The 24517-nt window shown below is 28.6% G+C and overlaps 1 protein-coding gene across 4 annotated transcripts in view; it reads left to right on the top strand.

Moving 5' to 3' along the window:
• The first annotated feature begins 4000 nt into the window (after positions 1-4000).
• The window catches only part of LOC111635016 (mitogen-activated protein kinase kinase kinase 13-A-like), an 81686-nt gene continuing 61169 nt past the window's right edge, over positions 4001-24517 (top strand). For 2 of the 4 annotated variants that reach the window (XM_023379861.1, XM_023379857.1), the window contains exon 1: positions 4764-5010. The gene's annotated coding sequence lies outside the window, so the exon portion shown is untranslated. Of the gene's footprint in view, positions 4088-4763; positions 5011-5973; positions 7155-24517 lie in introns of those variants that run through there. The other 2 variants (XM_023379859.1, XM_023379858.1) reach the window with 2 other exon arrangements.

Raw genomic sequence — 24517 nt, 5'->3', positions numbered from 1 at the left:
ATATGTTCGAATAAGGTCGTTTTCAGTGTACATTTTCCGACACANATTTTTATAAAAATTTGTGTAATTTTATATTTTTGAAATTTAAAGGCTGAACTAACAAAATAATAATGTATTATAAAATAAGTTTAAAAATTTTCAAAAATTACTTATAAACTTTTTTGAATAATACTGCTATTATAAATACACAGAAAACTGTTCCAACACTAATTAAAACATAACACATATTGATATACAGTCGACCGCCCTATAACACGGTAGATACGTTCCGTTCTTTATGAAATTGATGTTCTAAGAGTCCTTGAATACACGAGCCAATCACAGCCCGGCACGTATGCAGTTTACAGACTACGGCTGTTTGAAAGATTTTCTTCCATAAAATTAATCGATTCTAGACTAATTCTACCCAACATTTCCAAACTAAGTATAATTTTTTGGGAATAATCCATATAAACTATGCTATAAACAAAAAATTGTAGGATTACTTATCGAGTGTGCACCGTTCGACGAGGCCATTGCTTAAGCTTGTTTTCGTCGTGGAGCTTGTCATCGAATGGAGCTCGCGTGCTTCCTGATAAATTATTTTTTTTTGCGAAAAATTCGCTGAACTTTGTAGACATCATTAATATAAATATAATTTTTATGGACGTTAAAAAATAAATGGTTTATAGTAGGTCCGCTGCTCGTTTAAACTCAACGGTTTGTACAATATCCGCTATTGGTCTAGATTCGACCAATCCTGTCGCGACACGAGTCGGCGATGACGTTTTACCGAATTATACGAGTTTTTTTAGCGTGTTTGTACGAATACTGTCGCAATTTTTTCGCCATGATATAGGAATCCGAACTATATGAACTCGTGTTATAGGCGGGTCGACTGTAATAAAAACATGTTTTTAAACACAATAACTTAAAAAGCAAGAAACTAGGATATAAACTGAAGGGAAAGAAGAAACAAAGGACTAAAGCAGTGGTTTTCAACAGTGGTTTCGCGACCCACTGGGGTACCGTAATAACACTCAGGCTTCAGGAGTGCCGCGAAATATAGCTCTGAGCAACGCTTAACAGTTCTTACGAGTATTACTAAAACTAGAAAAAGACAATAACTCTATATTGCTAAAGATCTGCGTTGATCTGTATATAGACTACCTTTCACTTCTTCAAAATACTTTACTTCTTTCTTCACTTCCGGTTCCGGGGCTATACCTGAGTGCGGCCCGTACCAACCTCTATTTATTGCATTGCTGTATATAGACTACATTGAGAGGGCCAGACCGATGACAATGAGTAAGAAAAATTTCTCATTGTCAGGTTTTGAGAGGATATTTTTATATCCACTCGAAACCTGATTTCTCATATATATTAACTCTCGTGTATCCCTCAAAAACATCAAAATAAGATATACCTATTGTGTATAGTACTAATTTTTACTTTTCCAGCTGTTATATGTCATAGAAAAAGTACGGAGATCGGTCAAAAAAATGATCCCTTAAGATTTTTACATTTTAGACTCAGGGGACCTTAAAATGTCGAGAAATGCAAAACAAGTTGGGCGATTTTTCTGTACGTATGGATGTTGTGTGTGTGTGTGTTAAGAGGGCGATTTTGTTCACCCAGTTAAGCTTAATAACTCCTGTGCTTTTTGTCAAAAATTTCTGAAATTTTGCAAGGAAGTTTGTGCATTAGGGGATTGAGGCCAAGGCCGGTTCTGGGCTGCGTGCTAGAGATATTTGGCCGTCCCCATCATATAAATCTCGAGTAGATTTATAACTTAACCCAACCGATAGGAGTTTACCATATGTTTTTATTATAGTTCTGTATAGTTGATAGGGGTTTTAAAAATCCATAAAAATATTGGATATATTAATATGAATTTTGCCGAAATAAAAAATGTACAAGATATAAAACAGAAGTAACAAAATACATTCGTAAAGTTAGAACTGCATTCTTCTTGCTTTTTTATGTGCCTATTCATCAATAACATCTAATAATTCTAAACTTTCACACAATTATGGCTAACAGTCCTAGATTATTAAAATTTTCTGGAATCATTGACGTTCTTAAAATATGTTTTTTGTGTGCCTTCTTTGTTAATTTGAAGAGAAATATCTAAATCAAAACAATTCGTCTTCAGTCATTTCTCCAAATTCACAAAGAAATTTAAATACCGGTACATTATTATATTGATGTAGATTTTCAAATCTTTCCTGAATATCTTAAGGCTGTATCAACAATTATTAGACAAAATTGTATTTAAAAAAATTCTCTTGGATTTGGGATTTGTTCATCCGGACTATCATAATAAATATGGCGAACTTTAGTTATATTCGTTACAACTGGAAATTCTACTACTACATTTATTTCGGCAGCTAAAACTCCCGCATCCCTAAGATGTGGTTGCATTTAGAAATTTAACAAGCTCACTCAAAGTATTAAGAGATTTATTTATGTCGGATTGAAGGCACTGCAGCATTTTACTTACTACATCAATTTTTGAAAGAATATCGTTCCATATAACGACGGAGCAAATGAACTTGATGAGTCGTATGTTTTGTTTTCGTATCTCAGAAATTATCATCTATTATGTCATTTAAACTTTTTAAGACTTCATTTAATTGCATTCTGCGATGTCGTATTGCTTTTATTCCGCTTTCCCATCGCGTTGTCGTCCAACTTTACGAATTTCCGCATGGATCCTTGTAGTTTTCTGTTTTCCTTATCGTGTTCATTCTTCCGCTTGCGATAAAACGTACCACACTAACGTCTTGTTTTCCTATCTGATATACAGTATCTATAATAGTAATAATTCCTTGCTTACGTAAACAATTTTTTTTTTTTTTTTACTTTCAGATATGTAAAAATCTTGTAACTATCCAAACCTGACTAAAACGTGAATACCAAAGATTAATTTACACTAAATTAAATAAGCACATAATGAAAATAGTACCTGTCGTTTATTTTTTATCAGCAAAAGTTCTAATCTCACACGATTTCTTAGATTAAATTTACGCCTTATGCACCCATTGTCATATAAATTTGTCTTTCCGATACTACAATTAATCGAGTGCAAAGTGACCGGTTACAACGTATTTCTACTTAAGAAGTAGTTAAATAATTAAGAAATTAGGGAATTAGGAACGTAAATCTGTTGCATCCTTCGAGACATACTAGTGATGCACCAAAGAGGCACACCTTCTTATAAAAGATATAACAATTAAGTCTATATATTCCTAATTAATAACCGTATAATGTTTTTAGAAAAACATCACATTAATTAATTACTATAATAATATAGACTAACATTAAATAAAATGAAAGCTTTACTAAACTAGGACAAAGTTGAAAAAGATTTCGAATTTTCGGAAAACCAGGATATATCGAACACATTCCAAACCATTATTGAAGCGGAAATTTACGATAGAGGAAGAGAAATGTATAATTTTAAAGCAGGAAATGACATAAATATAAACGTCATTTTTAATTATACTTACCAAATAAAATTATTAATATATATATATTAATTATGTATATATACTTAAAAGATTTGTAAGAGAAAAATTTCGGGGGAGGGGGGGGGCATTTTTTCTTACGCAGGATCGTGGCGAATTTAAATTTAGTTAAAAAGCCATTCTAAATATAACGAATATTTTGGCACGTTTCGAATCGTGTTGATATTTATTAAAAAAATTAATTAAAAATAATAATTAAGCTTAAATAACTTTCTAATTGCTTTAAATATAAATTCTAATTAATTTTTATTTATATATAAAGCGATAAATAAGTTTTAAACTGACATTTAAACTAATCAATTAGATGTATTAACGTGTTATGTATACAAATAAAAGAGCGCAAGTTTTTAAAATTTCGTTCGATTAATGTATCAAACGAGAAGTAATGTCGGGTTTGGATTGGTGTCATGCGAATGGGTTGTCATAGTAACCGTGCCAAGCCAATGACAACATGGTCAAAAGCGATGATATTCGCGGAATGCGGCCGATTAGACAGGTGAGAAAACATCTGGCTGCAGCTTGGCATTTCAATGTGAAATTTTCCACCAAAGACATTGGATGATTTTTACTAATTTTTTGTAAGTAAATTAATATATTTTTTAAAAATAATATTAGAGTTAAAAACAGTTTTTTTTTTTACCTCAGAAAATTGTGCGATTTAAAGTTTTCCAAGCTCGTATTATTTCGATATTTTTATGCTAAGCTATTAACATCATTTTATCGAAAGAATTTATGTTAGAGTGTAATAAAAAAAAAAGCAATGAAACAATGACCTCAATATTTACAAACTGTTATTATTTCTATTTAATTGTTAACTTTCACGGATTTTATCCGAATTTAATTCGTCTGTATATAAGTATTAATTAGCAAAAGTAGAATGTCGAAGTAATTTAGTTTTGAAATATTTAATTAAAAGTAATTTATTTATTCGACTGGAAAATTTTAACATAACTTCTACTAGATGGCGCTATAAGTCACTTAACCTAATTAATATAATATATAAAATTTCAGAAATATTATGATTAGAATTTTATAAATTATTTAAAATTCTCGATAAAAGTCGAAAAATAAATATTGTTAAAAATATTATATAATTTTAATTTAAAAATTCGAATTAAATTCGTATTAAATATTTAAAAAAACCGCAGAAAATAAAAAAAAAAAAGAAAATTTTACATTGATATTAAATGAAGAATTATAATAAATTATCTTTGTGGCGCCATCTAGTATCAAACGGGAAGGTATTGTCAGGTGTGCTTGTGACGTCATGGCGCGTGTTGTGTTGTGTGTTACAGTCTGAACTGAGGTGGTGTAGGAGTTCGAGAACTGATACAAGTCTGTAGTAAACAATTATTTTTACGAACAATTGAGCGAAATAAGGATAACATAACCATTGCAGACGAAAAGGAAATAAAAATCAAGATAAAGCTATAACATCGGCAGTTTCAATGCATTTTGTTCTAATCGATGGAGCACAATGGCTGCTGTGGTCTAAATATTGGTGAGTCCTATTCTGTTCGTATTTAACGATTAAACGCCATCGTTTTTTTTTCAATGAAACAATTCGATTAATGCAATCGAATCGATGGAAAATGAACTCCCGACATTTCTTGTATTAAACTCCCGCGAACGGAGTGTCGGACTAACAATGAAAATTTTCGCAGCAATTTTCAGTAATTACAAGAAAAATGCCGTATCGAAACTACTTCCAGTAAATCAAACGATTGTTATGAATTGTTTTTATTATTATATCCATCATACAATAAGGATATCAGCACTTTACTTATCTATTGAAATTAACAATAGCATTAGAAAACAGTGTTGAAATTGACATCATTAATAGTCACGATGTCTGTCAGCTGTTTAAATAGCATCTGAAAATTTCCTTATATTGTTATAAAGTATTGTTCGGTTCTGTCGAGAATTTTACATATTTCGGATAAACAATACGAGAACAATTAGTATTAAATGTTCTTTTACTTACTTGATGCATTTATTTATATGTATCACCTTATTGTTTTATGAGTGTATCGATATAAGTAGTGTTGTTTTGTTTTCTTTATTTATCTGTTAAGAAATTGGCGTTCTTCATAATTTATTACAGAATTCATTCCAATTTTCTACCTTAGATGCAGGTGACATCGATTTTCCCTCAAGGGTATTTTTAAATTGGAATAGAACGAAATATTTTGTTTTCCTGTTTATTCTTTACGATATCGAGTTTATTTTTTGTCGGTAACTTTTTGTTTCTTACGACAATATATATATATANATAATATATATCTTGTAAAATTGCAATTTAATATAGTAGACGTAGTAAAATGAATTATATTCGTAAATCATTAAATCTATCAAAGTTTTGAGTGCGTAACGGGATATAATTGTTACCTTAACACTATCGTGCTTAATTTTCCACCTAGTTAAAAAATAATTGTAAAAAAAAAACGAGTTAAAAATTCTTTAGGAAATTACTTTTATTACTTGTGTTTTATGGCACGAATAGTTACTAAAAAGTATTAAAACGTCAGAACAGAATACGTAAGAAATTTGTGATGTATAATTGCCTACATAAATTTTTAATAATGTACCATAAATCGCGTTCGATTTGTGTTTGCATACATTTTTTATTTTTTTACATGAAAATAAGTGTTTTATAAAATGGAAAATACGTGGCAATTTAATTTCTTTTGTCTTTTCATACGTAAATTTCTTTCGAAGTGCAACCTGTTTGCATAGTTTACATATGATTCACACAACTTGATATGCGGGTACTAGTGTGACGTAATGTTTTTATCCTTAGGCTATTGGTTACAGTGATAAATGGCGCGCTTCTGTTCTTAGGTGACGGAGAACGCGGGAGGAAGTATTATTTCTTTGTCGTATCGTTAACAGCAACGAATTCATAAAACCAATAAATCAGTTTTAAGTTTAATAAGTAGAGAGAGATAGAAAAAAAAAGAATATTTTCTGTTTTTACTAATCGAAAACCTGTATCTCTGGGGTGTTCTTCGCGTGAATTTTCGAAACGGTCGAATAATGCCAATAATTGTTTTTCGCTATAATTGAGATACTCCGATCGATTTATCCTATTCTAATTCCGGATTTTAAGTTGCATTAAATATTTATTCAGGTAAACGACCACACAGATGTTTAGTCCGGTTTTCTTGACAATACAACGGAAATGTGACGTCAAAGATGCCAGTCGGCAATCGTGACCGCATATTCAACACAAGCAAACCGGTACCGGGTTAAAAATAGTAATGGGGAGAAGAAGGGTCGACAGCACGTAATGCTAATTATTTATACGTTTTTTATGTATTATAAGCAATTCGTATGACAGTTATCAGGAAAGTATAATGTAAGCAGTGATGTCAATCGAACATTGGAATCACGTGGCGAATTGTAAGGCCATTTCGCTTATACCGTTCTTACCGCTTTATACTACAACGCTCGAGGCGCAAAGTAAATTGCTGTTTGTGAAAAAGGGTGTATATGGATGAGTCATACTTTTGGGGGTCATGGTTGATTGCAGTGGGGCGTGTTAAAACGGGTTTCACCGTAGCTTGGTCCGATTCTACCTGTTCTAGCATTTGTATACCTGACACTGTTACAATAAGAAAAGGCGCACTTTGACCAGTTAACTGGGTAAGTGGACTTATTACGCTTGTGTTTACTGCAATTTTTGTAACTGTGGGAGTTTAATTTATAAACATCAACTCATTTATACGTGTAATTCTGTTTTAAGCGTTCAAAAAAAATCATATTAGACAAAAGCTATATTTAATTTGCGGTCTTTTCTTCGAGATGACAAACATTAGTTTATGGATTCTAATCTAATCAAAAATACAAACAGTTTAGATTTATTTTATTGTAAAAATGTAATCAGTTAAAATGCTACTTCAAATAGATAAAAACTGAAATTGCAATGAAAATATGTTTAAAATGCAATATCTATATCAGAAATATCAAAATATTAAAAAAAGAAATTGATAACCTTGATCTTTGATATATATAATGTATGTGCAACAAATTGTATTATTATTCTATGGATTAGAAATTCAGAAAATAGAAAGTGAGGTTATTGCTTAATTATATTTATTTATAATTGGTATGATTTTTAAGAGAAATATGTTTTATGTTGTTTGTTTATGCTGGAGTTATGAAATATAATAAATTATTAATTAAAACTACGAAGCTTTTATAATGCTTCTTTTATAATCCTTTGTTATAATAAGTTTAAAAAAATCATAAAAATGACTCTGATAATAGTTAGTTTGTTAATATATTATTATTAATAAAATTTTAATTAAATAAAGGTTTATTTAAACAAATTAATTTATATATACTGATTGAAAGTAATTTCATTTTTTTTTATTTATTAAATCTAAAATAACTAACAAAAATTATGCTAGAAAGGAATTATTTAAATGAATTTAAAAAATTACTTGAAAATCCTTTTGTAATAGACAATTAAAAATATTAATTATTTGTCTTATAGTCTATTTGGATATTCTAAAGCAGTGTTTTCCAACCTTCTTGAATATGCGACCGCCTTGCAAGTTAAAAACTTCTGGCGATCCCCCTAGGGCCATATTAAAACTATATTAGTGATTTTAAAAACTACATATTTAATTTTCTTTCTGTTGAGACCTAAATGTCGATCGAAAAACCAATTATACTGTAAAATAAACAGGTATAGCCTTCTCACTGAAATTGTAGTTTTTTTTTTATTGTAGTGTAGGACCTACAAACACTTGTCTTTTTCTTTTACCCGCGACCCCCCATGTAAGNCAATATTCCATAATAAAATCCAAACAAAGCAAAAAATACAAGCTGGCCATCTTCGTACTGGGCCCCCTGACTAGAGTCCGGTAAGTCACTACCATGTGGGGCCATGATTTATGTCAATTTCCAGAAAATTTATGAGAAATGCTTTCTTGCAGAAGTTCCCTAATAGGAGTTGGGACCCCAAATGGGGTTACCAATTCTTCTTGTGGGATTGCATAAACTTCTTTTCATAAACATTTTTCTGTTTAAAAATTTTGTAAAACTTAAAAGATTCCTAATAAAAAATGCAAGTTGAAACAATAAATTTTGTATGAAATTGCAACATCAGCACTGACTAACATCAGCAACATTGATTATGCTAGTCATAACCGTTTTGCATTTTGTATCAGAAGAATAATATAGATACCCAGAAATGTTGTAGTTGCTATGTTTTCTTTGGCAATTGTGGTCAATATAAAGATAATTTTTGACTGCAAAAGAATATAGGGGACATTCAATTGGAGAAGATTAGTTTCAATTTGGCAAGTAAATTAGTGGATATTTTTCTCTATAATCATTTAAATACAAATTATTGTTAATGAGACTAGCTGATCTTTATAAAATGTAAAATTGATTCAATTATTCATAACTGAGAATAACTATTTTTTATGATTGCTATGCGATTATTATCCTAGTCACAGTACACAAGTTCAAATGTAATAATCAAATTATGAAATGCAATTCTTTTAGCTTTTATAATATTTCAATATATTTTTGTGTACATTTTATTTTACAGTTTTTACAATATATTTGTATATCCAGTTCTGGTGATGTTTGATCTTATAAAAACATTTAAAATGCAATAAATGGAAAAGCCCAATTAAGTTGTATAAATCTAGTGTCATCTTGTATTGCTGCTCTATATGTACATAATAATGAAGAAATTTAAATGAACTAGAATCTTGACTATCAGAGATAACATACAGACTGGAATGTCTGATCCAAATTACACAAACACCTTTCTTTTTCAGCAAAATAAGTTTTATTTCACTAAAGTTTTTGTCCTGTTAATAGGACTTCCTCAGGTTACACAAAAGAATGTTTGTCAAAACTTATTCTAAAATTGAATATACTGTACTCAAATAGAACATGTATATTTAAATAGGAAAAATGTTTGTTCCAACTTATTATCTGATTCTCAAGTAACCGAGGTTTTGCATTACTTAAAGCAAACCTGTAAGTAAAAACACTACTTTTTATATCATAATTCATAAAGTTTTTGCTGTGAATATGCTGAGTGTGTAAGTATTGTAGTACTTTTAGCCTTGACTATACTGAGTGAAAGGCTGATGCTGAGGTGACAATGGAACATTACAGCAAAGAAGAGAGGAATTGCTATGAAAATAAACACTCCAAAAGAGTTTTTTTCAAAGTTTTAAACATCAAAACAAAGCATTTTGTAGTACATGTTAACTTTTTAAATTTGATTTTAATATGACACAAACTATTCATATTAAAATGTAACTATAACAATACACATTTTTATTCTTAAAACTATTGTACATAATGGCTATATTTTAAATGATTTAAAAAATGTTGTTCTTATATTTGATTAAATTCAATAAGATGTAAAAAAAGAAGCTTAAAAGTGATACCATATAAATCTTTTATATTTGTAATTTTAAATCTGAAATTACCATGACTGTCTGTTTTATCTGAGTTTTTGGTTAACTGAGGTAGCATAGGTTCACATTACCTCAGATAACTGGGGTTCTACTGTATATTAAAAGAATACAGATAACAAAAATATATAGGCTTATTTTTCTTATCACAAAAACTACTGACATACAGTATTGTTTTTGCTTTATTCAGAAAATTATTAAAAGATCTCAGCAGAATAAAAACTTTTACCAATAAAACAAAATAAACAATAAAACCAAAGTAATGCAGAAAAATGCATTGCTAATGTTAGAAATATGTTAATAAAAATAACTATATTATCCAAAAAGACAACAGTTGTAAGTAAAAGAAAAAATAGTGAAGAATTTCTAAAAATATGGATTTCATATAAGGAATTGAATGATGAGCATTGATCATTTTATATAATTTGTGATAAAACTTTAGCAAACTAGAGCTTGAAAAAAATATGTCAGAAAAAAAAAATGTATATTATATTTTTGTAAAGAAATCTTTTCATGTATCTCAAAAATTAAACCTTAATTAAGTAAGCTTTGTGATAAAATGCAAGACCATTCAAAATGACTGAATTAAGTAACTTTTTAAATTTGTCTTTTATTATTTTTATGTTAATTAGTTTTTGAAGGAAATGGTTAAATTTTAAAATGAATTTTATCAAATAAATTTTTTTTGGATATAGATTCAATGTTGGGGCTGCAAAAATAAATGGAGTCATGGGAGAAAAAGTCAGGAAACCATTCCTTTATTAAAATGACAAATGAAGAAGAAAACAGGGATCCTGAAAGTTTGTTGGTTCTATCAATGTTTGAAAAATTATTAAAAATTCAAATATTGTAAATTTAAACTATTTTTTATGTTTTAATTTTAAATGAAATTTTGAAAAAATATGTAAGCTTTTACAAAACTATCTAATTATATACATCCACAACTGATTTGCTTAATATAGTGGGTTTCGGTTGTGTATATTTGTCTATCTAATTATTATGGTAAAAAGGATAAAGTAGAATTGCATAATTAAAAATTGGTTATATTAGTAAAAATATCAGTTATAAATAATTGGGTACAATTTGAAAAAATTTTAGCAGAATTCCCATTGTCATCCGTCTGTTCATCTGTCTGTCTTTCCTTAATTTCGAGAATGGTGTTAGATAAATGAAATTGAAGACCAGATATGGAAAATTTAGAGGCAGGAGGCTTCGAGTAACTATATATGAACTTCTGATGCAAGCCAGAAGTTACATTATTTGAATTCAAAGATTTTCCCCTGAGAGGAATTAGATGAATGGCACTTGCTAATGGAAAAGTATGATGTACAGGGGCAAGACATTATCACACTAATTTGAGGTGGAGAACATATATATTAATAAATTAAAAATAAGATTAAAAATTGCAGCCTGTCATTGAGAATGTCACAATAAATAATTGCTCATTCAATGTAATTTTAAATTTTACAATATAAAATAAGTGTAATATTTAAAATATATATACTGTATATTCAAATAAAAATGAAATACAAAAATCTTCATAATTAAGCTCAGTGACCATCTAACATATATTGTATATACCATATATAACACTACCTACTTACCTACTTTGGTAAACTTTGTCAAACTTTGGCTTATTTAGGGCTTAACAACATGTTTGGTTATGCAACAAGTACTGTATAATCTGTGGTCCATGAATAGCATATTTAGTGAAAATATTTTATAATTTTTATTATAATTAATACAATGTTAATTATGCTACAATTTTCAAATTGCAAACCTATTGATTTTCAATGTTGTCCAACTGTCTTTCCTTAATCTTGAGAACAGAATTAGATAGATGAAAATTGAGCCAAGTATGAGAAACTTAGGATCTGGAGATCCCAATTAACTATATATGAATTGCAGCCTGGCATTGTGACAATGTCAAACAATATGTATTTATGTTAAGAAAAGTTAACAATTTTGAGAAAAAAATATGTAAGAAGCACCAAAAGTTTCAGACAACCTACTGTAAATGACTGAAAGACGAGTATATAAAAGATTAATGTCTTATTAGTATTTGATGCAAATTTAATGTCTGGGTACTGAAAGTGATATATAGAGGACTTCTGTATATGATATGGCAGCAAATTTTAAACTAGAGTATCAAGCAATCATCAAATTTCTTACAAAAGAAGGCCAAACATCCTTGGAAAGCAAGCAATGCCTTAATCATGTGTATGGAAAAGCTTTGACATCAACTAACTACTACTACTACTACTACTACTACTACTACTACTACTACTACTCAAATAATGGGCTAAACATTTTTAATTAGGACAAGAATCCCTTGAAGATATGAGATCTAGTCATTTAGTAGATTTGGAAATCTCAAAAAATTGGTGTGGTGGAGGATGTGGTTCTTTCAGATCACCAATTGAAAATGAAAGGAGTAGCAACAATGATCAACCTATAAACAGTATTGGTTGTAAACAAACAATTGACCACTACGCATATTGTTTTGTACATCTAGGAGCAAAACTACTGCTGGTTTCTCTCTTTTCTGTAAGTTGACTGACTACAGTGTGATTTGTGATTAAGTCATTTGTGTTTTTATTTTATTTATTTCTTCATTACTTTGAAAAGTGATTTCTGCATTTGTTAACTTATTACTCAAATTTCTAAAAAAAGAATTGTTTAAATAGAAAATAATAAGTGGTTAAAACTTCAAATCTGTTTTGTTCTTCCACCTGCCAGGGATTACTTTGTATAACATCTAAGTTGTTTCTATTTAGTATTTAATTATTATTCTTATAAATATTCTGATGAATATTTTTTGTACTTATTCTGTATTATACACATTTTGCTTAATCATTTACTACTCATAGAATTTAGAGCTATAAAACTTCTTATCCTTTATCAATAAACAATAAAATATTAGAACGACTGTTTCTTAAACATTTTCTTAATCTGTTTTGTTCCATGGATCCTTTTTCCAGTTAGATGAAAGTAAAGGAATTCCTTTTTCGAATAATGTTCCTAAATGCATAAAATAAAATTACAAGAAAAACCCAGTTATATAGAAATGAATTTATTAAAGTAACATATGATATATCACTATATGTGCTTCTTTCTTAACACAATAATTAACAATACAATACACAATACATTTAAAATATAAGAAAGTTAAAGTTGATTTTTACACCTTCCAAGTCTACAGACCACAGAGGGTCTGTAGATTCCAGTTAAGAACCCTGTCTTAAAAGGACTTATCATACCAGTCTGTTTGTTTCTAATTTGAGTGACTGGTAGTGGACTGGTGTGATAAGTTCTTTATTCTTTATTAATTAAAGAATTCAATTTTTAAAAACTGTGTTTTAGCAAAATTTTTAAAGGTTTCTAATTTTCAAGATCCACCACATTGACCTTTTATTATAATGTTTTCTTGACTGAATGTAAAAAATGGTACCTCTCAAAATTAAACCTGTGTCCTAGTGTTAATGACATTTTATGACTCTAGATTTTCCAGAAATCTGGATGACTCATTACCAAAAATTATGTATGAGGATATGTGGGATTTATATATATGTATATATATTACTACTTGATTAACTCTCCTGGATTTTACAGAATCATTAAAGCATATAAAAGCTTTGATGCTTACAATTACTTCATAAGCAGGAAAATTTGGGATATTTTTATCAGGTGAAGTAGATATGTTTTATGAACTAGAGCCTGGCCGACAGTGAATCAAAAAATGGAGAGAGCATAGTATCGCTTTACCTATGAAAAGGATGGCAAAATTCTTGCTGGACATTTTTTGTGCATGGCTGAAGTCAGTTTTCTAATACAAATGAAACATTCGTTTCAAAAGCAGAAAGTTCATATCAGAGCATAAATTATTTTTTAATATGTTACTATATGATTACAGTATTGGAGAAAATCCAGAACACTACAGCAAGTAATAATGCTAGTAAGCTGCTATTTTATTGGAAGTATTTCTGTGCAAGCCAAACATGTGCAATGGAAACTTCTGCCAGTACTATCTATTGGATAAGATTATTTGGCATATATTTCATGAGCATCTAGGCATGATTCTTTGTTATGGCCCCTTTTCCAAAATGGAATCAATGGAGTGAAGACTATGGAAGGGAGCCTCAAAAAAAAAAAAAAGGCTAAAGTGTCATCATCAATCAAGAAGATCATGGCTACTGTGTTTTGAGATTGTGAGGGTATATTGAAGGTGGTGGACTTTAAAGAAAGAAATACTACAGTAAATGCAAAATATTCAAGTTGTTATATAGGACAATGCTACTATGTATTGTCTTCTATTGTTAAAATGTTGTAACAAGGTTTGTATAAGTACAAATCTTTTAGTGACATTTTAATTATACAAAAAGCTGAGTTACTTAAGGGAAAATACTATGATTAGGTAGGTGTTCTTTAGGTTTAATATCGTAATAGTTATAGATGTATCTGGAATTCTTAATACATCCAATTAATTCTTACTATAAAGCTACACCAACTGCCATATAATAAGAGGCTATATTCTGACAATAATAATTTGAATTACTGATTAATTTGTCCCAAAAGAGAGGCATTAGGTTTCAGAAGACGTTTATATTTTTAATTCTTACTAACTTAAAAATTAGTTCTATCTATTAAGTAACTACAATTACCAAAATGTTAGACATTTATTGAAATTATTGTCTAAACAAAAACAAGTGTTAGTAAAACAGCTTAATCGTGTATTTGTAGTAATTAATTTATTTACAAGGAGCATTGTCATTCTATTAAGATGATAGTGCTTCTATATCTTAGATATAAAAATAAGTTATGGTTCAAATATCAAATGAACAACCAGATTACTTTCTCAGGCTATTAAGAGCCTGATAAAGAAATTCAGCTTTTTGTTTGATATTCAAAATAATTATTTGGTTAGTTGTGTTTATTATAAGTTATGATTGCTATTGTCCTATATCATCATTTATGCATCACTCTATTTTATATCTAATGCTATGATTTGTTATTATCATTAGATATTTTAATTATTTTTTTGTATAAATACAATAAATTATATATGTAATTTAAAAATTGATGAAAAATTAATATTGAAAAACTCTTGTTAATTAAAAAAAAATTGCAACTTGTTATACATAAACTTAGTAAAGATTGATGTGAATTAAATATTTTGGGAGATTTGAACTGTCTTAATTTTATATTCCTTCTTTGCTGTTATACAAAAATGACTTGTAGAATTTCCAAAATTTATTACTCCAAAGCATGATTTGATAAATGAGAAGCAGTAATAACTGCAGACGTTGAATTTATGCAGTTATTAGATAAAATATTAACTAAACTATTATGGGTTTTATATTTAGTTAAATTTTATGGTACTATAAAGTAACATAAAATTTAACTAAATATCAACAATTTTATTTTAAATTTTGTTGTGAATATGTTAATTTTGTCAGTTATTTTTGTTTGGTGTTTGTTGTTATGATGATGATTCTGAGATTTTTCTATTTTTACTGTTAAATTGTAAACACTATTGTTGATTTTGTCTGATAAAAGGTTGGAGTTTATTTGCTGGTTTTGAATGTCAATATATAGTATTTTTAGTTAATACCAGTTTTCGGTGTTGTTGATTTTATCTGATTATTGTTTGTGAATATTTTAAAAATGTTTTTAAAAATATAAATTTGTGTAAAGTATCAATGTTATAATGTTAGATTTGTGATGTTTATAAAATGAAATTTTTTTTGTTATAATGATCAATTAAATCTTTATTTGGAACTTTGGATGATGATTCTAAAAGAAAAAAACATTAAAAAAATGTTTATAAATAATAATTGTTTCATTTATAGACAATTTATATTATATGTATTGGGTATTGGGTACAGTATGAGATTCTAATAACTATAAATAATAATTTTATATATTAAATAGTTTATTTATAATATTTTTGTTAACTGTAAAAAAAATACTTGTACTGTACATTTAGTATTATTTATGATAGAGAATATTAGGTAATTTTATAGATAAAAAAATCAATTATTAATATTTTTAGAGAGATTGTTTTTAAATCTTTTAGGGAACTATTTAATAGAACTGAAATTTAATTATGAATGTTGATATTAATTACAAGTGTAAAAGATAATTATTGTGTTTTTTTGTTTTAATAAAATTGTTGTCAGTTAATATGGAAAAAAATATTTAAAATTCTATTTTGATCTTGAGGATAATATATTGTATCAAAATTTTTATATGCAATTTTCAATTAAATAATGATATTCTGAATGAAGTAAAATTTTTACTTTCAATGTAGTCTTTTTACATAATTTAAAAATGTTTTCATCAAAATATATAATAATTTTATTGATATACCGTCCATCCAAATTATTTGTTCTAATATTTAGTTAAAGATTAATATTTTATTTTTTAATGATATATTTAAAATAAAATAATAGAGAAATCTGACTGTGATTCACTGGTGAAATATAACTAGATGGATCTCTTTTTATATCAACTAATTAGTTGTGAAAAAAATGGATTGTTTTATAATAATGCTCAACGAAAAACAATTACTTAGAAAGTCAGCTGTGATATCCTGTAACATAGTCAAAAGCTAGTTCACACTTGAAAATGGTAAGCTAAGAAAATGCTAAGCATATGTTAGGACTGGCAAGAATTTATCTACTATGAACTGCTACTTCAAAATCAGACCATTAATACAGAGAAGTACTTTTCCTAACTTGATAATTTGAAGGCACACATTGAAGAAACAGCCTGCATTAGAAAGAAGACATTGACTTTTCAGCAAGACAATGCTAGATTGCATGCATCTTTGATCACTAAGCAAAAATTATTGGAATTTGGATGTATACTCTTGGTTACTGTATACCTTCAGGTTACTGTTTATATCAATCTCTCTAGTATAGTTTGCACTGGAAGAAGTTTAATAACTTAGATCAGTGATTTTCAACCAGTGTGCTGCGAAAATTTTTGGAGGTTATTAAACAAATTATTTTCAAAAGAAGCCCAAAGAACAATAAGTGTAGGCTACATGTCAAAATTAAAACCTCTTTAAATTGATTATACAAGTTTTTCATTGTTATAATAAATAAATGTATACATAATGTAGTAGAAAATATATATTCATAAGCAAAATTATATGTGTATAACACTAGGTTATTTTATTTAAAATGAAATTTTCTTTTAGTCAAAAATGTATCTATAATTGTTCATGTTTAGTTCAAATTATTTTAACTTAGAAATAGTGAGAAGTTGGGACAAGTTTATAAAGGCAATTATCAGGCTACTTTTAAATGCAAATGAAGACTTAATGTTAATTGCTTTTCTTATGTAAATGAAAATTATTAATTTAAATAACTATTGTTGTAACCTGTTGCTATTTTAAGGAAGAACAATACTGTTTTATGTAATTCTCAAAAATATAGACAAAAAGAATTAGGTTGCGACAAGTACTGTGACAATAGAATGTTTACAAACAAAACTTGATTTATTCCGAGGAATTTTTTGCTGCAGAAATTTAATTATAGGTTCAAGTGTGCTGTGAGATAAAAAAAGGTTGAAAAACACTGACTTAGATTATGTAAAAAGCTACTTAGAGTTATTTTTTGAAGAGAATTCTTTATATATGGTATCATGTAAAGATGCACCGATAAGCAAAATGACCAATTACTGATTAATCGGCCATGCATTATCGGCTGACTAGTGTTAATAATTTATTGCGTTAATAGTGTGAGATCCTGGAGTTAATTATACAGTTAATTATAATGTGGAAAAAAACCCATTTTTTTCCGCTGGTATTTCCGTCTCCGTTGGGTCAGGTAAACGAGATGATCAAATATCCTCACAAAATCAACAATCTCTTCCTTTATTTGGGAAGGTTTCTAAAATAAACCTCGACACTTAATTGTTGACGCATGGAAACTTCGACTTTTGTTTAAAAAGCTGAAGTGTTTCAGTGTTTAACAGAAACAAAATATATTTCTTTAACTGCTGATATTTGGACAGCAACTACAAACAGTTCTCCTTTTTTAAGTGTAACGGCCCACTGGTTGAAGGATAATTTTCAACAGGATAGAGCTGTTTTGCAAATTGTTTCCTTTGAAGGTTCCCACACAGTTACACGAATCAGTGAACAGATATACTGTTCAAGAACAATTTCTAAGTTGACAAGTGATAAGATATTTTTAGTACTGAGAGATTCTGCAGCAAATATGGTAGCTGAAATTAGGAATTGCAACTTAGAAACATTATCATGCTTTATACATTCATTGCAGCTGACACTAAACAAATGCATATTTTCTCAACAAGATGTGAAAACTATAATCACAGTTAATAGAAATATTGTCACACATTTTAATCATTCTGCTGTAGCTGTAAGCAAATTGGAAGATTTGCAAGACAAGTTAGGTTTGCAGAAACACAAATTAATTCAAGATGTTCCTACTTGCTGGAATTCTACATACTACATGTTGGAACAGCAAAAAGCCCTTTCACATATGCTATAGATAATAAAATTCCAATGTTGAGCCCATATCAGTGGTCTCTCATTGAGAAAATTATTCTACTTTTAAAATCATTCAAAGAAATTACTGTAGAAGCCAGTGAATGAGAAACCACCTCATCTTCAATAATTCCCACAATAGAGACTCTGAAATTATTCTTATCAAAACCAAAGAGTAGTAGTTCCTTTAGTGGCATTAATACCACAATAGAAGAACTAGAAAATCCAATAAAAAAAGATTTTCAGCATATATAGAAAACAAGTCTTTATGCTTGTCATCTTTATTAGATCCAAGATTCAAAATGAAATTTCAAAAAGAGGATATGATAGAGAAAATAAAAATATGTGCAATTGATAGTTTAGAAGATGTTGATAATTCAAAATCTCAATAAGAATTAAATTCTGAAGCTTCTACTTCTGGAGATGAACAAGATGGAGGTGAATCTCTAAGTTTTTCTGATTTATTTGATGAATTAGCTTCTGGTAAACGAAAGAATGAAGAATAGCATGTTTCTAAAAAGAAAGAAAAAATATAAGAAACGAACAAACATTTTGATCAAGAAACACGAAGCTTCTTCCAATGTTAGTTACATACTTCATTGTGAACTCAGGTGCACAGTCTGCAAACTAAACTATAAACTTTCCCAAGATACCAGGTGAAACAGCTAAAATTCTGGCAACACATATGCAAAAAACATTATACCAATATCAACTACAGAAAAAGGTTATTGATCTCTCAGCTGACAACACTAATACCAACTATGGTGGGCTACAATGAAGAGGCAAAGAAAATGTCATCACTAAATTGAAAAGTGGTCTTCAAAAAGGCAAAATTGGTCTTGGATGTAATGCTCATCCCATACATAATTGTGCTTACACTGCCTTTGATTCTATACCAGTAGACATTGAAAGCATTGTTTTTAAACTATTCAGATATTTCCATACCTAAACTGTGAGTGTTGAGAGGCTGAAAAACTTTTTGTGACTTTGTTGGGAAGAATATGACAGAATACAAGGCTATTCCAATATTGCCAGCTGTAGAGTGAATCTTGAAGATGTTTCAAGCATTAAAAAGTTTTTCCTATCAGAAAGTCAATGCCCTATGTCACTGAGAAAATATTTTGAAGATCCTACCATAGAAATGCAGTTATGCTTTGCTCATGCTCAAATGGTTCTATTTTATGATACTATTTACCATGTGGAAGGTGACAATAAAAAAACACCATTGAAACTTATCAAATTATAAAAGAGCTTGAGAGAATATTGGAAGTAAGAAGGAATAATGCTTCATACCTATGATAGTCAGACAATGTCTGAGGCAGCTGGAAAATAATGGGCATGTAACAAAAAGCCCATATTTCGTAGTATCGAACAAATGTTTCAATATTGCTGTTGATTATCTCAAAGCATGGAGTTAACACACAGATGATTTACAACATTTAGATGTTTACTCCTTAGAGAGTTGCCCAAAAGAGAAGAATTTGAAAAAGCTGTAGAGATAGTACAATTGAAGTGTGCTGAAGTGGACATAAATAATGGTGAATTGTTTGATGAATTTATATATTTGAGGGAATTTGTAACTGAAAGAATACAATCATGGAAACAAGATGGTACTGAAATTCATGAGAAATGGAAAGAAGCATTTATGCATTTCACAGAACATTTTGTGCCTCATAAGAACTTGAAAGTTTTAGCAGAAATTGTGTTCTCTCTGCTGGGCAGTAATGCAGCAGTGGAGAGTGTTTTTTCACATATGAACAGAATATGGCCTGCAGAGAAGTAACACCTTAAAGTGGATGTTCTTTGTGCTCTTCTGACGGTGAAGGTGAACTTTAAAATGACATGTGAAGAATTCATGCAGTAACTTTGTGAAAACAAAGTAATTTTAAAGATGATCCATATTTCTGAAAAATACTCTTAGGTGTATCAGAAAATTGTATACTGTATTGAAATTTAAGAACAGAATGAAACATATAACAGATTAATCAAGAAGTAAGCCATGTTTCACTTTATATGAGTATATTTGTATTTGTTTTTTCTCTCTTTTNTTTTACTTTTATTCAGAATATTTTAAAATTTTATTTCAAAACTATTAAAAACATAATTTGGTGTTGTCTGAAATAAAAATAAACAATGATTTTAATTTTAAAAATTTGTTAAAATATAACAACAAACTACTCACCACACCTCAATAATAATCACATACACTGAACCAATTTACGGTGTGGTACGATAAACAACGAAAAAATAACGAAAAACAAACCTTTTCGAACCCCTTCTGGGTTCTTCATCAGGTTCCTACAGTTTTAGCTTGTAAATTTGAATAATGAATGTCGTTCAAATAAGTTCGAATAATATGCGCGTTGTATAAGTTTAAAAGAACGATTTGAACTCAAGATTGAACTTATTTCAATGACATTCGTTATTCGAATTTACGAGCTAAAACTGTAGGAACCTGATGAAGAACCCAGAAGGGGTTTGAAAAAATTTGTTTATTGTTATTTTTTCGTTGTTTATCGTACCACACCGTAAATTGGTTCAGTGTATGTGATTTGTTAAAATAAACAATTGATGTGGAGTAAAATTTCTCTAACTCAAAGCTCCAAGGGATAGGAAAAAACAAATTAAGAGAGGACCCAGGAGGGATCTGAAAGTATTTGTATTGACTGATAGATTGTTTTGCACCGGTTAAAGGTTTTATGAGCAGTGTTTTGTTTAAATTTTTTTTTTTTTTAGAGAAATTTATCATGTCTCAACAAAGTTACTGCTTTTAAGCTTTTGGTATTTAAATTTTATATTTTAGTATAATCAATAAATTAATGCTAGTAAATTAAATCTTAGTATAATCAAAAACTGTTAGACTTCTTTCTTTGGGCCTTTTAACTCCTGCTTGAGTGCTGGGAAAGTGAAGCAAGAACTTTTTTGTATTAAGTCATAGATATTCTTTAATGAAATAATTGTTAAGATGGTTGATAAAAATTACTATATTATCTNAGTGACGTCTTATATATATATATATTTTTAAAATAAATTTATTACTTTTTTAGTCAAACTAAAAAAATAATCTAAAAAAGGAAAAAAATAATTTTATATTTCAATGCATAATAACTTCTGAGCTGTTCTGAAGAAGTCAAAAACATTGTTTTAATTGAAACATTTTCAGTCATCTTTCCACCATCAATACGATTAAAAATTTTTAATTTCTTGAAGATGGTTTTGAAACTATGAATGCATTATGTAGAAAATAATAATTTATTTAACAATTACTAAGAAAACAGTTTAAATAATTTAACACTTAGCTAATAGTTAAAAGTAGAGAAGTTATTTATTAAAAGTAGTTATGAATTTAACTGAAAAACTAATTTCATTTAAATAAAATTTATAAATTTTAGTAAAAATAAGTAATAATATAATATTTTTACTAAAACGAGATGTAAAATTTATGTAATAATATATATATTAAACCAAATGATTGTATGATTCTTCCACTATGCTGTTATTTTTATCTGATGTCAATATCTATTCAATCAAGATATTATATTAATTTTCACCTAGCTAATAAATGTTTGACTGTTATTTAGTTTAGTATTTATGTCATGGCCCCACATTCTACAGCGGGGCCCCCAGACCAGGATAATTGGCAAATCCCCTCTCCCCACTCGAACCTGAGACCTTAGTGGTGTGAGGGGAGGGACCTAACTGCTCGGTCCCCATGGCTGCTTTGGGATATGATAAGGCAGCAAATTGACAAAAAATATTATTTTCATTCACAAATTAAGCATGCATTTATAAAAACATAGATTAGATTTATTAGAGACAATAGATTAATTACATCGACAAATTTTACAATGACAAACAAGACAATTTTTGTTTTTAATGTCTTATTAAAAACAAAAACAAAATAGGAACCAACACAAGAACTGAAAAACAAAGCACATCAACCAGACAAAAATTTCAAGAAATTATTGATTAAATTATTTCACAGCAAGTTTTCTGCCAATGCAAATTTTTTGATCATGTCACTAAAATTTATTTGTTTAGCTAAATTATTTTCAATGCACAAAATTGATAGATTATTTAGTCGCATCTGGCCAGTTGAGTTTCTTTGGCATGTCTTCAGTGAATTTATCAGTTTACTGAAAGACCTCTCAGACAAAGAAACAGTTGCTGGCACTGTACAAAACAGCTTAACTGCGAGACTAAAATTGGCAAATAAACCCTGAAGTTTTTTTATCGTAAATTGCACTCAGAATTCCAATTGGGCTTTTTTTGCAAATACTTTTTGTACTTTTATGATTGTTATATTAAGTTAAATAGTAGCTTAGAATATTAATTAAACTATGTCAAAAATTAGATATTCCAATTAAACTGAACTCAATATTCCATAATAAAATCCAAACAAAGCAAAAAATACAAGCTGGCCATCTTCGTACTGGGCCCCCTGACTAGAGTCCGGTAAGTCACTACCATGTGGGGCCATGATTTATGTCAATTTCCAGAAAATTTATGAGAAATGCTTTCTTGCAGAAGTTCCCTAATAGGAGTTGGGACCCCAAATGGGGTTACCAATTCTTCTTGTGGGATTGCATAAACTTCTTTTCATAAACATTTTTCTGTTTAAAAATTTTGTAAAACTTAAAAGATTCCTAATAAAAAATGCAAGTTGAAACAATAAATTTTGTATGAAATTGCAACATCAGCACTGACTAACATCAGCAACATTGATTATGCTAGTCATAACCGTTTTGCATTTTGTATCAGAAGAATAATATAGATACCCAGAAATGTTGTAGTTGCTATGTTTTCTTTGGCAATTGTGGTCAATATAAAGATAATTTTTGACTGCAAAAGAATATAGGGGACATTCAATTGGAGAAGATTAGTTTCAATTTGGCAAGTAAATTAGTGGATATTTTTCTCTATAATCATTTAAATACAAATTATTGTTAATGAGACTAGCTGATCTTTATAAAATGTAAAATTGATTCAATTATTCATAACTGAGAATAACTATTTTTTATGATTGCTATGCGATTATTATCCTAGTCACAGTACACAAGTTCAAATGTAATAATCAAATTATGAAATGCAATTCTTTTAGCTTTTATAATATTTCAATATATTTTTGTGTACATTTTATTTTACAGTTTTTACAATATATTTGTATATCCAGTTCTGGTGATGTTTGATCTTATAAAAACATTTAAAATGCAATAAATGGAAAAGCCCAATTAAGTTGTATAAATCTAGTGTCATCTTGTATTGCTGCTCTATATGTACATAATAATGAAGAAATTTAAATGAACTAGAATCTTGACTATCAGAGATAACATACAGACTGGAATGTCTGATCCAAATTACACAAACACCTTTCTTTTTCAGCAAAATAAGTTTTATTTCACTAAAGTTTTTGTCCTGTTAATAGGACTTCCTCAGGTTACACAAAAGAATGTTTGTCAAAACTTATTCTAAAATTGAATATACTGTACTCAAATAGAACATGTATATTTAAATAGGAAAAATGTTTGTTCCAACTTATTATCTGATTCTCAAGTAACCGAGGTTTTGCATTACTTAAAGCAAACCTGTAAGTAAAAACACTACTTTTTATATCATAATTCATAAAGTTTTTGCTGTGAATATGCTGAGTGTGTAAGTATTGTAGTACTTTTAGCCTTGACTATACTGAGTGAAAGGCTGATGCTGAGGTGACAATGGAACATTACAGCAAAGAAGAGAGGAATTGCTATGAAAATAAACACTCCAAAAGAGTTTTTTTCAAAGTTTTAAACATCAAAACAAAGCATTTTGTAGTACATGTTAACTTTTTAAATTTGATTTTAATATGACACAAACTATTCATATTAAAATGTAACTATAACAATACACATTTTTATTCTTAAAACTATTGTACATAATGGCTATATTTTAAATGATTTAAAAAATGTTGTTCTTATATTTGATTAAATTCAATAAGATGTAAAAAAAGAAGCTTAAAAGTGATACCATATAAATCTTTTATATTTGTAATTTTAAATCTG

The sequence above is a fragment of the Centruroides sculpturatus genome, unplaced genomic scaffold, assembly GCF_000671375.1.
Source record: "Centruroides sculpturatus isolate CEXI.00-Female unplaced genomic scaffold, Cexi_2.0 scaffold876, whole genome shotgun sequence".
NCBI classification, from domain to species: Eukaryota; Metazoa; Arthropoda; class Arachnida; order Scorpiones; family Buthidae; genus Centruroides; species Centruroides sculpturatus.
The sequence above is the reverse complement of the archived record's forward strand: the minus strand, read 5'-3'. Positions and strand labels throughout refer to the sequence as shown.